The sequence below is a fragment of the Anolis sagrei genome, chromosome 1, assembly GCF_037176765.1.
Source record: "Anolis sagrei isolate rAnoSag1 chromosome 1, rAnoSag1.mat, whole genome shotgun sequence".
Taxonomy (NCBI): Eukaryota; Metazoa; Chordata; class Lepidosauria; order Squamata; family Dactyloidae; genus Anolis; species Anolis sagrei.
Window position 1 is genome coordinate 67017082 of NC_090021.1, and position 13839 is coordinate 67030920.

At 38.7% G+C, this 13839-nt stretch overlaps 1 protein-coding gene across 2 annotated transcripts in view; it reads left to right on the top strand.

Annotated features, from left to right (window-relative positions):
- PRKN (parkin RBR E3 ubiquitin protein ligase) overlaps positions 1-13839 on the top strand; it is an 878318-nt gene that overhangs the window by 189249 nt on the left and 675230 nt on the right. The gene's annotated exons all lie outside the window — the stretch shown is intronic.

The window sequence follows — 13839 nt, forward strand, 5'->3', positions numbered from 1 at the left end:
CAGTGTGGTGTTAACACCTGCAGACTTTCGGTGACTAAAAATAACAGAATTGGTTCAGCATACTTGGGAAAAATAATTCTAAATTCTGAAAGAATGAGTAACTCATGTGTCAGCTGAACTTATATAGATAATTTAGATGACACATTAGTTAATTTGACACATTAATTCAGAATCTAGACTCAACTTTTATATTTCTTACGAGCTAGTTAAACCTTCTCTACTTCATCCTCAAGAGGTGCAATCTCCGTGACCCCTGACCACTGTTCAAGGATGGTGGCAGTTGTATGTCACACTATCTGGAGCAAGGGTTCATAAGCTTTTAAAGCCACAGAACCCTTTTTGAAGGAAAAGTTTCTTTTGGACACAGGGCCCATTTTAAAATTTGACAGATGTGCTGAGCTAGTGACAGATGAAAGGAGAAAGTTTGCGTGAACTAATTAAAAATCCATGAACAAATTCCTATGCATATGGCACATAATCTTGTTTGTAGTGCAAAAAAGAAAGAAAGAAAGATATAATATTTTAAACAAAGAACAATTTTAACCAACATAAAGTTAACAGTATTTCAGTGGAAGATCCCAGAAGCCATGCAGTCCAATCCCCTTCTGCCATGCAGGAAAAGCACAGTTAAAGCACCCCCAACAGATGGCCATCCAGCCTTTGTAATTAATAATCATCATCATAATAACAACAATAATAGGAGCAACCCAGAGGCCATGCAGTCCAACCTCCTTCTGCCTTGCAGGAAAAGCAGTCAGAGCATCTTCAAGAGATGGTCATCCAGCCTTTGCAGTAATAATAATAACTATCCGTACCCTGCCATGTGTTGCTGTGGCCCAGTCTGTGTATATGTGTTTTGAGTGTGCGTATATTTGTATATATGTGTGTTTGCATATATATGTGTGTGGTTTTGTGCATGTAATTTTTGGGTTTTTTTGGCTTTTTAAGTGTCTTCTACTGTGTTTTTCAGTGTTTTTATGAGTGATGGTCACTCGTTGGCCTCATAGATGTATTGTGTCCAAATTTGGTGTCAATTTGTCCAGTGGTTTTTGAGTTATGTAAATACTTTCTGTATATATTTCAGATTTCAATATTAATGTCAAAATACGTAGTATGATTTTACAAATAAACATTACACTTTTATTTATACAGATTTTAGGAGCAACCCAGGGGCCATCCAGTCCAACCTCCTTCTGCCTTGCAGGGAAAAAACAGTCAAAGCAGTGGCAGGGAGGCCCGTAGGCTGTGGGGCTCGACATGCCACATGCTTCCTAGGCAGGGGGAGCAGGAAGGATGCCTGACTGTGATTTGCAGAGCCCCAAGGGTTCCACAGAGCACAGTTTGAGAACCACTGATCTGCAGGCATACAAGTTGGGAAAGGTTGATATATTTGTTAAATAATAATTACTAGTTCTTCTTTTGGGTTGCTGTAAGTTTTTTGGGCTGTATGGCCATGTTCTAGAAGCATTCTCTACTGATGTTTCGCCTGCATCTGTGGCAGGCATCCCCAGAGGCAGGCATGTAGCCGGGGGGGGGGGGGGGGTTGGGGGGCTTCAGCCCCCCCCCCCCCAATTCTAATGGTAGTCCGCGAGAAGGCCTTACTGGTACATTATTTAAACTGTTATGGTTATTCATATCATGATCTGATCACCATGCTCAATATATCCCATATGCATGGGAGTATTGGGGTAACATTACAAAACGTTTGCTAGGGTAGACCCTCTTTCACTCAGACTCAGCCCCCCCGAACCAAACTCATCCCCCCCCCCGAAACAAAATCCTGGCTACAGGCCTGCCCAGAGGCATCCTCACAACCACTGAGGATGCCTGCCATAGATGCAGGTGAAATGTTAGGAGAGACTGCTTCTGGAACATGGCCTTACAGCCCGCAAAACTTACAGCAACTCAGTAATTCCGGCCATGAAAGCCTTTGACAGTTCTTCTTTTGTTAGCCCCTCTCAGAGTCTCACAAACAGAATAGCAAGTAATGTGCATGTGCTGCTTCTCTGTGGCATTTGGACTGTTTATATGTTTCTTAATAATTTAAAGTTGATGTAGGTTTGAGTGAAATTAATATTTAAAGCATTTATTTAGAAAATGTGAAGTATTAGAATTAGCCTGACAATAACAACCTGTGAGATACTATTTGCCAAAGTAACCTTAGCAAATGCCCATGACAATGCTATTACATTTTCTTCTTGGGAAGCAGTTTATTTAAAATGCAATAATAGTGAGATGCTGTCTTTAATAACAGCATTGTGCATAATACACATTTTAAAATCTGAAGTTGTATTCTACATTCTACTTAGATGTTTTTCCACAAAAGTACTGACTGCAGTTATCTGACAGTGAGCAGTCTTGACTAAATGGTGTTTTTTTGTTTGTTTGTTAGCTCAGCAAAACAGATCTAAAAGTTTAATTGAAAGGTTTTCCTAAGAATAACAGCCCATAAAAATTCAGTACAAGCTGGAATGCCTCTGGTCCATGGCTGATAACGCTTCTATCATCCTTGTTTCTTACTGTGGGTGAAGAGGCCTTCACCCTCTTCTCCCAGAGATTGCTGATTTCTCCTCACCCTATAACAAATGTGTTTGGATTTGTTGTAGGTGTTTGAATAGACAACTTGCTTTTCTGGTAGCAGGACTTCTTTTTTTGAAGGCCACCCTATCGCCTCGATCTGATTTGGGCAGTTTAAAGATACAAGGAAATGAAGTTGAAGGGAAAGGACTTCAGATGGAGGGGAAACATTGATGGAAATTATCTTCCTAATTACACAAACAGAAGATTTTAGTATGAAGGCCATACAATGCTTTTACTAATTTGAATAAAGAGAGATGTATACAGCTAAGCACCTCAATGCAACTATTAGTTCCAACTATAATTGACTATGAACCAGAGGAATTTGGATAGATTCTCCCTTACCAAGTGCCTGATTTAGTTCAGTCAGTCTCTAGTAACACTTGGATCTATGTTATTGTACTGTCTACAATTGCATCTTCATCCTGAATGTTAGTTTATTTGTAAAGACACTTTTCAGAAAGTAAAATATTTTCACAGGCACCAATCTTTTTATTCTGATAAACAGCAACTGAGTGATTTTTACTAGGTTGGTACTATATTTTTCTAAACAGATTTTAAATAGTTTTTAATTCAATGGCGTTATAATGTTATGGTTTATTTACTTGCTTAATTAACTCCATACAGGGCAATTCTACCCAGACATTATAATGCAGTTCAAAGCCAGCTCGAGGGCAAGGTGTCCACAAAATGTACAGCCCCAATGCACACTGCAGCATACATCAAACCAGAAATAGCACATTAAAAAAACTCACCAGAAAATTCAGAACAAGTACATCTCAGCAGACTGATTTTTAATAAACCCTGTGTTTCCTGACAGCTGTCTAGCCTAGGTTCCTGGGTCTGGTTTCAGTCTGCTGTCAGAAGATACTGTGCCCACCATTCCTGCCTCGAGCCGGTTTCTGCGGTGTTTGTGTAGGTGCTGAACATTGAAACAAGTTTGTTTTAATCCACTTCCAAACTGGATTCTAGTGTATGCGTAGAACCACCTACTATCATCCCGCCATATTTGCAGGTTTAACCTTTTAGATTTAGTTGTGATTTTGCTTAACATGGTCAATCAATGACTATCTAGATCTGGAAGACCTAGAGATTAAGAAATTGTTACATCTTTCTGATGTATTTTGTCTTTTACTGTTCATTTATTTAATTTTTAATTGTTTATATGTCTATTTTTATGCATTTTATTAGTTTTATACTGTTCTGAGCCACTCCAAGTCCTTCCAAGGAGAGGAAGCAGGATACAAGTTTATCATCATCATCATCATCATCATCATCATCATCATAGATTCCTAGATTAGTGTTTAGATTAAATAAAATAGTGGGGGGTTTTTATTCACAATTTTGCGACTTTTGTGGCTTCCTATAACTCTGATCTCATTGGATGTGGAGATTTAACCATAGTAATCTGGCTGACAGACAAAGGACAATGATGACTAGTATTGGTTAGGATTATGACAATGCGGAATGAATTTACGGATTTTGAGCTTGGCAAACATTGATCACTAGATTGGTTTTTATTAGTTGTACTGTATAACTGGATTGTTTTAATTGTTTTATAATTGTTGCTGTTATGTATTTTATCTTACTATGTGTATTGCTGGCATCGAATTGTGCCTTTTGTAAGCCGCCCTGAGTCCCCCCTCGGGGGTTGAGAAGGGCGGGGTAGAAATGTTCTAAATAAATAAATAAATAAATAGTTTCTCTGATACAGTTTATCATGGTGATATTTAGTACATTTTTACCATACCTGTATGTTTGTTTTTCATTTGAATCCATTTTAATTTTATTATGAGTCTGAGTTTTGAGTGAATGGTTCATATAAATAAAGGAATATAAGATCCATACATGCATACCTTTCAGCATTTCTTGAGAGTCTCAAAGACTGAGTGAAAATGGTTGGGCGTCCCCTGGGCCACGTTTTGTGTAAACAGCTAATCTTCCCAACCCAAAAGCATTGCTTTACAACATTTATGCAATGCTTTTGACACAAAATAATAGCATTTCTTGATGCAGCTCAAAAGGTGGACAGAGTGACGTTGTGAACCACATACAACCTCCAAGGCTAATTTTTCTAGCTTCCAGGGGTCAATACTTTGTCCCCAGTTCAAGTGTGAATAGAAGGTCTGCTATGCATTGGAGATACTGTGACCATCAGTTGTATTAGACTGCTTTATGGCTGTGCTTTGTCAGTGTTATGGGGATGATAGGCTTTCTTGCTGCTGATAGTTCATTCAGGAAATTTCCATACCTCTATCCTCCTCTCTTAAATATATAAACAGATTTTGTAAGATATGCATATCGATAGTTTTTAAGAAATTATTGAGATATTCTTGTCAGGTATTTTAAAAACCCAAAGGCAAGGATAGGAGTACCAAAACCTTTCTGTTATAAACTACTGCTGTACTGATTACCCTGATCTTCAGAATTTATAATTGGTTATGCATTTGACCTACTTATTCTTGAACTCATGAACTCAACTGATATTTGTGAACCTGTTCCATAATTCAATACTGCATTATTTAAATTCTTCTTTTTATTTGTCTGTGATCTTGTGTTTCAAATAAATTATTGCCTAACTTCAACTATTAACTTTACTTGTCATCTCATTCCCCTTCTTGCTCCCCCTCATTAATTACATTAATTTGGATGCAAAATTACCCAGACTGTTTTTTCTTTTTTATATATGCCACTAAGAGTATTTCTTTTATAATCTTCAGAGTTATTTTATTTTTTATTTTCATTCTTCTCTATGAGTCATCCAGAATGCACCACAGACATAAACCTTTGAAACATTCTGGTCTTTCTAAAAATCTGAAATCCGATAGTTGGACATATAGGGCATCTTCGTAGTCATACCAATTAATACCAGACAACTGAATTGGTACTGACTAGTCTGCTTTCAACACATCATGAGATGAGATTACTTATTGGAAAAGGCAATAATGCTGCAAAAAATAAAGAAACCCGGAGGTAGTAGAGAAAGATCAAATTACAGAAAGACTGATTTAGTAAAGAAAGCCATAGTCCTGAGCTTGCAAGACCTGAGTAGAGCTGTTAATAATAGGATATCTTAAAGGTCTCTTATTTGTAAGGTCACCATAGAATGGCATACGTTTAATTTTTGCATAAAAAGAAGAACTTATGGTTGACTTTTGAAAGAATTTGATAGCTACAATTGTCAAGGGTGTTTATATAAAAAATGGGATTGCATCCATTGCTCTGTTTTCTTACTCACTTGCTGTGTGTGCAAAAGAGAAGGATATATTTGTGTACACAGCATTGTACATGTGGATTCAGACACAAGCATTTCCAATTTTATAAATAATTTTGTCTTTTCCATTACTAGGAAACCTGGGGAGGGGGCATGAACAAGTTCAGTGCCTCTAGCAGAGACACGCTCATTTTCCGATCTGTTACTCCGGTGGGAGAGGTGTAACGAGACTGGATTATGTGTGTGATCCTTGGCATTTATTTATCAGCAGTGTCTATGATAGCTGAGTAGTACATCTGGCCTCACCCAGCAGTCACAATTTGCTGCATCTGCTGAAGCCACTGCTGTAGGAGCAGCCACTCCTTCCCACTTTCTTCCACAGCTGTTTGCCCACTACCCTGGAGTCCCTCCTCATCCTATCCTGTTTCCATGTGCCTGCTGTGCTCCTACCCACCCTCTCTCCAATGTGTATGACTGTTTGTGTGTGCTAGGAGACATTTGTAGTTCTTTGCTAGCTTGGGATCATTTACTGGGGATCATTTACTGGGGAACAAAGCCTGGGAGAGAATTGGATGGACGTGCCATTCAATAAGAGGACAAGATCAGTGGTAAGATTGATAAAAAGCCTATTGTTTGATGGGTTTAAGCATGCGAGGGGGAAAAATCAACCAGAAGGTGCTGCAGATCGTTTCTGTGTCTGAAAATAATCTGAAGCAGTGACCATGTGAACATGGTATGGGCACTGGATGGGGGAACTGTGTGGCTATTAGGCTTATAAAGGATCCATGTGATGCCAATGAGCTGAGTTATTTTGCTGGTATACATCCAGTTTTAGTGTTGTGTGAAAATTCATTTGTCCTGATCCTCTCATTATTTAACATCATTAGCCTAGCCTAGATTTTAATATTATGAGAGATGCAGGAATCTGTCCTCCTATCCACTTTTCCTGTACCATGCTTACTTGTGTACACCTCCCCCCAGCCCACCTGTTTCCTAAATACAGCAATGCAGAGTTTTCTAATTTAGGTTAAGATTGTTGCTAAATATATTTATTAAAAATAGAATTCTGTTTTTAAAAATTGCAATTGTGTTTACTTGGACACTTCTTGAATTCTTTTGTGGTTCTTTTATATAGCCATTTCTCTTTAAACACTCTTCACGTTTGTTGGAAAATGCTACTGACAGTCAAGTCACAAAAGCTGTGTGGGCTACTGTGTCCTTTATTATCCTTTTTTCCCTGGAAGAGGACCATATTGGCACTAAGATAGCAGAAAATTAGTTCCACAAGATATGGACCAATCCTGCAGATATTTATCTTTTTTTCAATTTGAACAAAGCACAACCCTTCATTGCTAGAAGCAAGAGGTTTTTCCATTTATGATTCTATTCAAAAGCAATTCAGAAAATGCACCCAACATCTCTTAGGAGCATCTTTCATTTCTTTTCTCAACTATAAAAAAATTGCATTTACATTCAGTGTTATTATATTGTTCCATAATTGTTGAATACATTTCTGCAGCGCCATATACACTAATAGTTCTTACATCTTACATCCACACACAACTGTGGGCATTGTGGTTTTCAAAATCATAGCACGTGGCACTAACCTTTCAGAAATAATCCACAATAGCATATAGTATAGCAGCTTGAAATCAAAATGTCTGAGTCTTTGTTCTTCCTTCAACTAAAGAAGGGAGCTCAAGATGTGGACAGGAAGCAAAATAATTATAGCATGGCTCATTCTGGACCCCCATGGGACCACTAGTTTTTCTGTTTAGATCCTATATGGTAAAGGTAAGCTAGAACATTCCTGTTGATTTGGATTATAAATCACATGAACTCTACCTATCATTACCATCTTCTGGGTATTATAACAGATGAGGCTATTTGGAGGACAGCAAGTTGCCTGTTCTATATATAATCAGGTCTTCATTAATGTTGAACAGAGATGCAAAATATGAATATTATGTGGTCTGCAAAGGTCTTGCAAAGATTTCTATTTTGCTCATCCCATGCCTTTCCTTATTGGGGAAGATAGTGAAAATTTCTACTGAGCTATATGTTTAGGCTTAAAGGCTAGACAGTTGAAATGATGATTCACCTATTGTGTGCCATCCTGAGTAGGGAAAGATTTTGGCTGTGGTAGCATGAATCGTTAGCTCAGGAATCATCTTGAGAAGGTACAGATAATGCTTTGGCAAGTGACCCAGTGGAGCCATGGTATGTGGAGGTATGTTCCACTAATGAGTTACCTGGCCCCAGCCCTTGATAACACCTGGCCAATGTAGGACTTGAAAGTGGATCAATCTAGCAGTTAAATGAAAGGAGATTAGGTTTCTTTAAGTATAAATGTCGAACAAATTGGACTTAAGATTCAATAGCACCAATTTCTTTTAATTTTTCTACTAATAAGTCTCCAGTTTGTTGTTTATGAAAAAAAACCTTAAGATGTGAAAAAAATATCTCGCAAAGGAATCAAGGGACTGTTTTGACATTGCATCAGACTGCTGAAAAATCTTCAAAAAGAGAGGGAGGCAAGACCTGCTATAGTAAAGGTTTCAATAAATTGCACAAAAATACTTCTTAGTCAATGTAGGGTATTTTCATTTTTTTAAAAAGGCCTTGAACACACACACCAAGCACAGAATCAAAATCTTAGAATCATAGAATCAAAGAGTTGGAAGAGACTTCATGGGCCATCCAGTCCAACCTCCTGCCAAGAAGCAGGAATATTGCATTCAAATCACCCCTGACAGATGGCCATCCAGCCTCTGTTTAAAAGCTTCCAAAGAAGGAGCCTCCACCAGACCCCGGGGCAGAGAGTTCCACTGCTGAATGGCTCTCACAGTCAGGAAGTTCTTCCTCATGTTCAGATGGAATCTCCTCTCTTGTAGTTTGAAGCTATTGTTCCGCGTCCTAGTCTCCAAGGGAGCAGAAAACAAGCTTGCTCCCTCCTCTCTGTGGCTTCCTCTCACATATTTATACATGGCTATCATATCTCCTCTCAGCCTTCTCTTCTTCAGGCTAAACATGCCCAGCTCTTTAAGCCGCTCCTCATAGGGCTTGTTCCCCAGACCCTTGATCATTTTAGTCGCCCTCCTCTGAACACATTCCAGCTTGTCAATATCTCTCTTGAATTGTGGTGCCCAGAATTGGACACAATATTCCAGGTGTGGTCTAACCAAAGCAGAATAGAGGGGTAGCATTACTTCCCTAGATCTAGACACCATGCTCCTATTGATGCAGGTCAAAATCCCATTGGCTTTTTTTGCTGCCACATTACATTGTTGGCTCATGTTTAACTTGTCCACGAGGACTCCAAGATCTTTTTCACACGTACTGCTCTCGAGCGAGGCGCCCCCCATTCTGTATCTTTGCATTTCGTTTTTTCTGCCTAAGTGGAGTATCTTGCATTTGTCCCTGTTGAACTTCATTTTGTTAGTTTTGGCCCATTTCTCTAATCTGTCAAGATCGTTTGGAATCCTGCTCCTGTCCTCTGGAGTATTGGCTATCCCTCCCAATTTGGTGTCGTCTGCAAACTTGATGATCATGCCTTCTAACCCTTCATCTAAGTCATTAATAAAGATGTTGAACAGGACCGGGCCCAGGACGGAACCCTGCGGCACTCCGCTCGCCACTTCTTTCCAGGATGAAGAGGAAGCATTAGTGAGCACCCTCTGGGTTCGTCCATTTAACCAATTACAGATCCACCTCACCGTAGTTTTGCGTAGCCCACATTGGACTAGTTTGTTTGCCAGAAGGTCGTGGGGGATCTTGTCGAAGGCCTTACTGAAATCCAGGTACATCCATGGCATTCCCCGCATCTACCCAGCTTGTAACTCTATCGAAAAAAGAGATCAGATTAGTCTGGCATGACTTGTTTTTGATAAATCCATGTTGACTATTAGCGATGACCGCATTTGTTTCTAAGTATTTGCAGACCTTAATAATCTTTTCCAGAATCTTGCCTGGTATCGACGTGAGGCTGACTGGACGGTAGTTGTTTGGGTCATCCTTTTTTCCCTTCTTGAAGATTGGGACCACATTGGCAAAGATGCAAATAACTTATCCAATACATCTGCAGTTTCGTGGCACACTTTATGCTAGAACAAATGAACATTTGCACAAATGTGAAGATGCTTTAAACATTTTTGACATGCAGACAACATCTTGGCCATCTCACAATTGAAAACAAAAAAAAAGTAGTTTCCCATTTTCACTTGTGAGAATTAGACAAGGCAGGATTTGCATCCTTAACAAGACACAGTAATCATTCCCAGATTATTATTGGTAATACCTTTCAAACTATGCTAATGTTAATTCAATCTATGCTAATGTTAATGTAGTATGTCTTTTTTAAAAAAACGGATTAACTTTATAAAATATATTGAGGGCATTTTTGAAGGCATTAAAAAGAAACAGAAAATAACTTTCATGTGTTAGGAAAAACTGATTTTCAGTAGTGTTGGGTCAGTCTTGAAACCAGCCCATCTCTATTAGCAGAGAAAGTTTCTATTCTTAGTCATCTCAGCAGGTGCAGGAATAAACAGTGGGGAGTATCTTTCTTGCACAAAGCAGGTATTCATGCTGCTACAAAAGGAGACATGCTAGCAATGTTATCCAGCAGGAAAAAATCCACCTAATTTGTTTTATTTTCACAGTGACAACATTTCCTTGGGCACACTGAACCAGTGCTGGTTGCTCAGATGAAATTTTGCTCAGGATTAGAACAAAGTGGGAGAAAGGGGGGAGGGGGTGTCTTTTTAAATATCTTCTTTTATAAAACTGGAAACAGGTGTGTTCTACTAAAAATGGATTGTATATGGTAATTTTTTCCCACTAAAACTGTGGGTTAAGGAATAATCCATTTCAAACCATTGCTGGTTGGTACCCTTCGTACTAAAGTTTAGTCTGAAGTCCAAAACATCAGGAAGAGCAGAAACTATCCAAGATAGACCCCCCCCCCCCACAAACACACATAGACAAACTCTAGTTTGGTCTGCCAGGTACCTTGCCAGCAGATCCAGCAAAAGAGCATATTTACTAGTAGCAGAGACTTGTGTCAAACCTTGACACTCAATAGCCACAATCCTTTGCAATGTTAATCATGGATGAAGTTAAACATAGTACCTTCTTCCTCCTTTACTCTACCTGTGTAGCTCACAGAGAAACAGACTGACAGGCAGGACTGTGGAAAGTTATTGAGAAAGGAGGTTCACTTTTATCTCCTCTATTCTTGTACCATTGTCACAAGATGATTTACAACAATGCAACATTTCAAGCAATAAATCTTCAGAAACAAAAGCATTGAATTGTCAAACAATAATCAAAACATCAGACTAAATAGAACCTTCAAGAAAAAGCTCATCTTTTTGAATCTGCTTAAAAACTACTGCATAATGTACTGAATTATAAATTTATGGGGGCATTACCGTAAATGCCTTGTCCCTGGTACTATCCAACCTAATGCTTCAGAATGTAACCAGGACACATCCTTAAGACAGGATGTGTCCAATTGTACCACCATTCCATCTGGTTTAATGTTGAGTTTGTTTTCCCTCCCCCATAGCAGAACTGCCTCCAAGCAGGTACTGAAGTCAATGAGAGCCAATGTGGTATATTGGTGTGATAATTAGACTGCGACTTAATGGAGACCAGACTTCAAATCCCTGCTCAGCCATGAAAACCCACTTGGTAAGTTGGGCTATCACACTTTTTCAGTTTCAAAGGAGGGCAAAGATAATCTTTCCAACAAGCCCCCTTGATAGATTTATCTTAGGGCAGCCATAACTCAGAAATCACTTGAAGGCAGGCAGCAACAATTTTCTTTTCTTTCTTCCCTTTCTTTTCTTAGCAAAAGTGCTGTTCTTAGTGTGCCAACTGTTGTTGTGCTCAGCCTCTAACTTCAAAATTATTTTAAAACAACATATTTTCAAACATCTGTAAAGTGCTAATATAAGTACCCCCTTGCTTCCTATAATGTATTGGTTCTGAACCTTTAGTCCTCCAGCTGTTTTGGACTTTAATTTCTAGAAGTTCCATCCTCATTAGTCATTTGTCAGGGATTTGGGACTTGAAGTCCAAAACATCAGGAAGAGCAAAACCTTTCTTTCTTGAGAAGATAAGAATCAAATGATCCTAGAAGCTAGACAAAACTGCATGGGTGGTCAGATTGACCAGGCAGTTGCATCCTTGCTGATATTGTTATTTTAAAAAGAAGAAATCTTTGTTGTGATGTGAGGAAGTATAGAAGGATACTACTGTTTTGTAATTCCTAACTGCATTACAATACAATTGTATTACCAGTATGTAGCTCACATGCATTTTTACATTCCAAAGGGCTGATAAAAATGATTAGCCTGGAATGGTGGCTTGTTTTGAATGTTTCAAGCAAATAACTTGCTTTGTTTCATAACAATGTGGTAATTACATGAACAGATTATTCTGATTGACTCTTTGGGGCATTGAAGCAGACATTAAATAAAATGGTGGCTGCACTGTGCATTTGCTCTGTGATTTTAATGTGTAGCGATCTTCAGCTGAAACATCTGCTATAATGAAGTTGACATTTGCACTAATGACAGCATCCGTTTACTTAATGTCCTGCATTACATTTGCTTCCCCAAAGAGTTGTCCTTTTGTCAAAGGCGAGGGCAGATTTGCTGGTGTTGTTTTTAAGGAAACACATGTTGCCACTTTGGGAAATAGGAACAGGAAATGACAGGATTTGTCCATGCAGGGCTCTCTCAAGTGGAACGCTCTGCATTTGATGCTGAAATGCTAGACCAACACATGCCGAGTGCAGCAGTGCGTGGAAGCAATTGATGAAGACAGACTCAAATCCCAAATGCCCTTGATTGATTTCTTTTTTAATGAGAGCTGGAAGAGAGGATAACCAAAAGAGAATAGCATAGTCAATAGAGGGAAATATCCACAATTCAAACCATACTGGGTAAACCTTGGCACTGTCAAACCAGACTAAAGCCCTTTAATGTCTCACTGCGTTCAGCAGGAAAGTTAACTCATGCTATTAACCATGATAGCTAAGTGAAACCTAGGTAGTGTATGCTGTAAACATTGGATCATATTGGGAGAAGGCTCTTGCCCTCATGGCTTGTACTGCCTGCAGCTATCTGTCTGGCCAGACATTGAAATAGGATGTCAAAGTAGATAGATTCCTTCATTTCAGCTGGGAGAGATCGTCTTATGTTCTGTGGATATACTCACATTTCTTCTGTTGAAGTAATGGCACTTAAATTAGAATGGCTTTGTGCTGAACTGTATATTATAATTCTTCCTGATTAAATACCCCATCTTCATATGGGATAAAAAACCCTTAGCCTTGACTGACCCAATACAGTTTTCTTTTACTGAACTATTTGAACAGTACTGGATCCTGAAGAGGAAAGCATAACATTGTGTCTTATCTCTAGGGCAGATCAGTGATGCCTGGGTGGCTAAATGTGGAATTAAAAGCTACAGATTTTAATTAAAATTAAACAGTTTTACAAACAAAATAACCCTGAGATGTTCATCAGGGTTTTAATGCCATATGTGATCTCGAAGTTTTGGCAGAAACAAACAGAAAGATCTACACATATTATTTTATATTGTGAAGGAACTTTTTAGAAAGTGCTGTTTTCTTCTTTCAGGAACACAATAAAGATATGCAACCAAAAATAAAAGTGGAAGCAGAATGAGCTGCCTGTTATATTAATGTTTATTTACAGGCGATGTTCTTTATGGAAACAATGATTAGATGCATCTGCATTTGGAAACAACAACAAAGACAGAAAAGGTTCATTTTTCTTGGCTACTGAACCAAATCGTCTGACTGTCTGAGAGGGTTCGAAGCAGAGAAGACTAACTGTAAACTGATAGCTTGTTTTTACATCATCTTTTTTATTCCATTGTTGCATCATGTTTGCATATTGCAGTGCAGAAGAACATAAAGTGCTGCAACTTAACAAGATGTGATGAGGCAAGGGGAAAGAAACAAATAAGCCTTCATTGTGACATCAGTTTGATTGCTCAGAAGTTGCACAGAG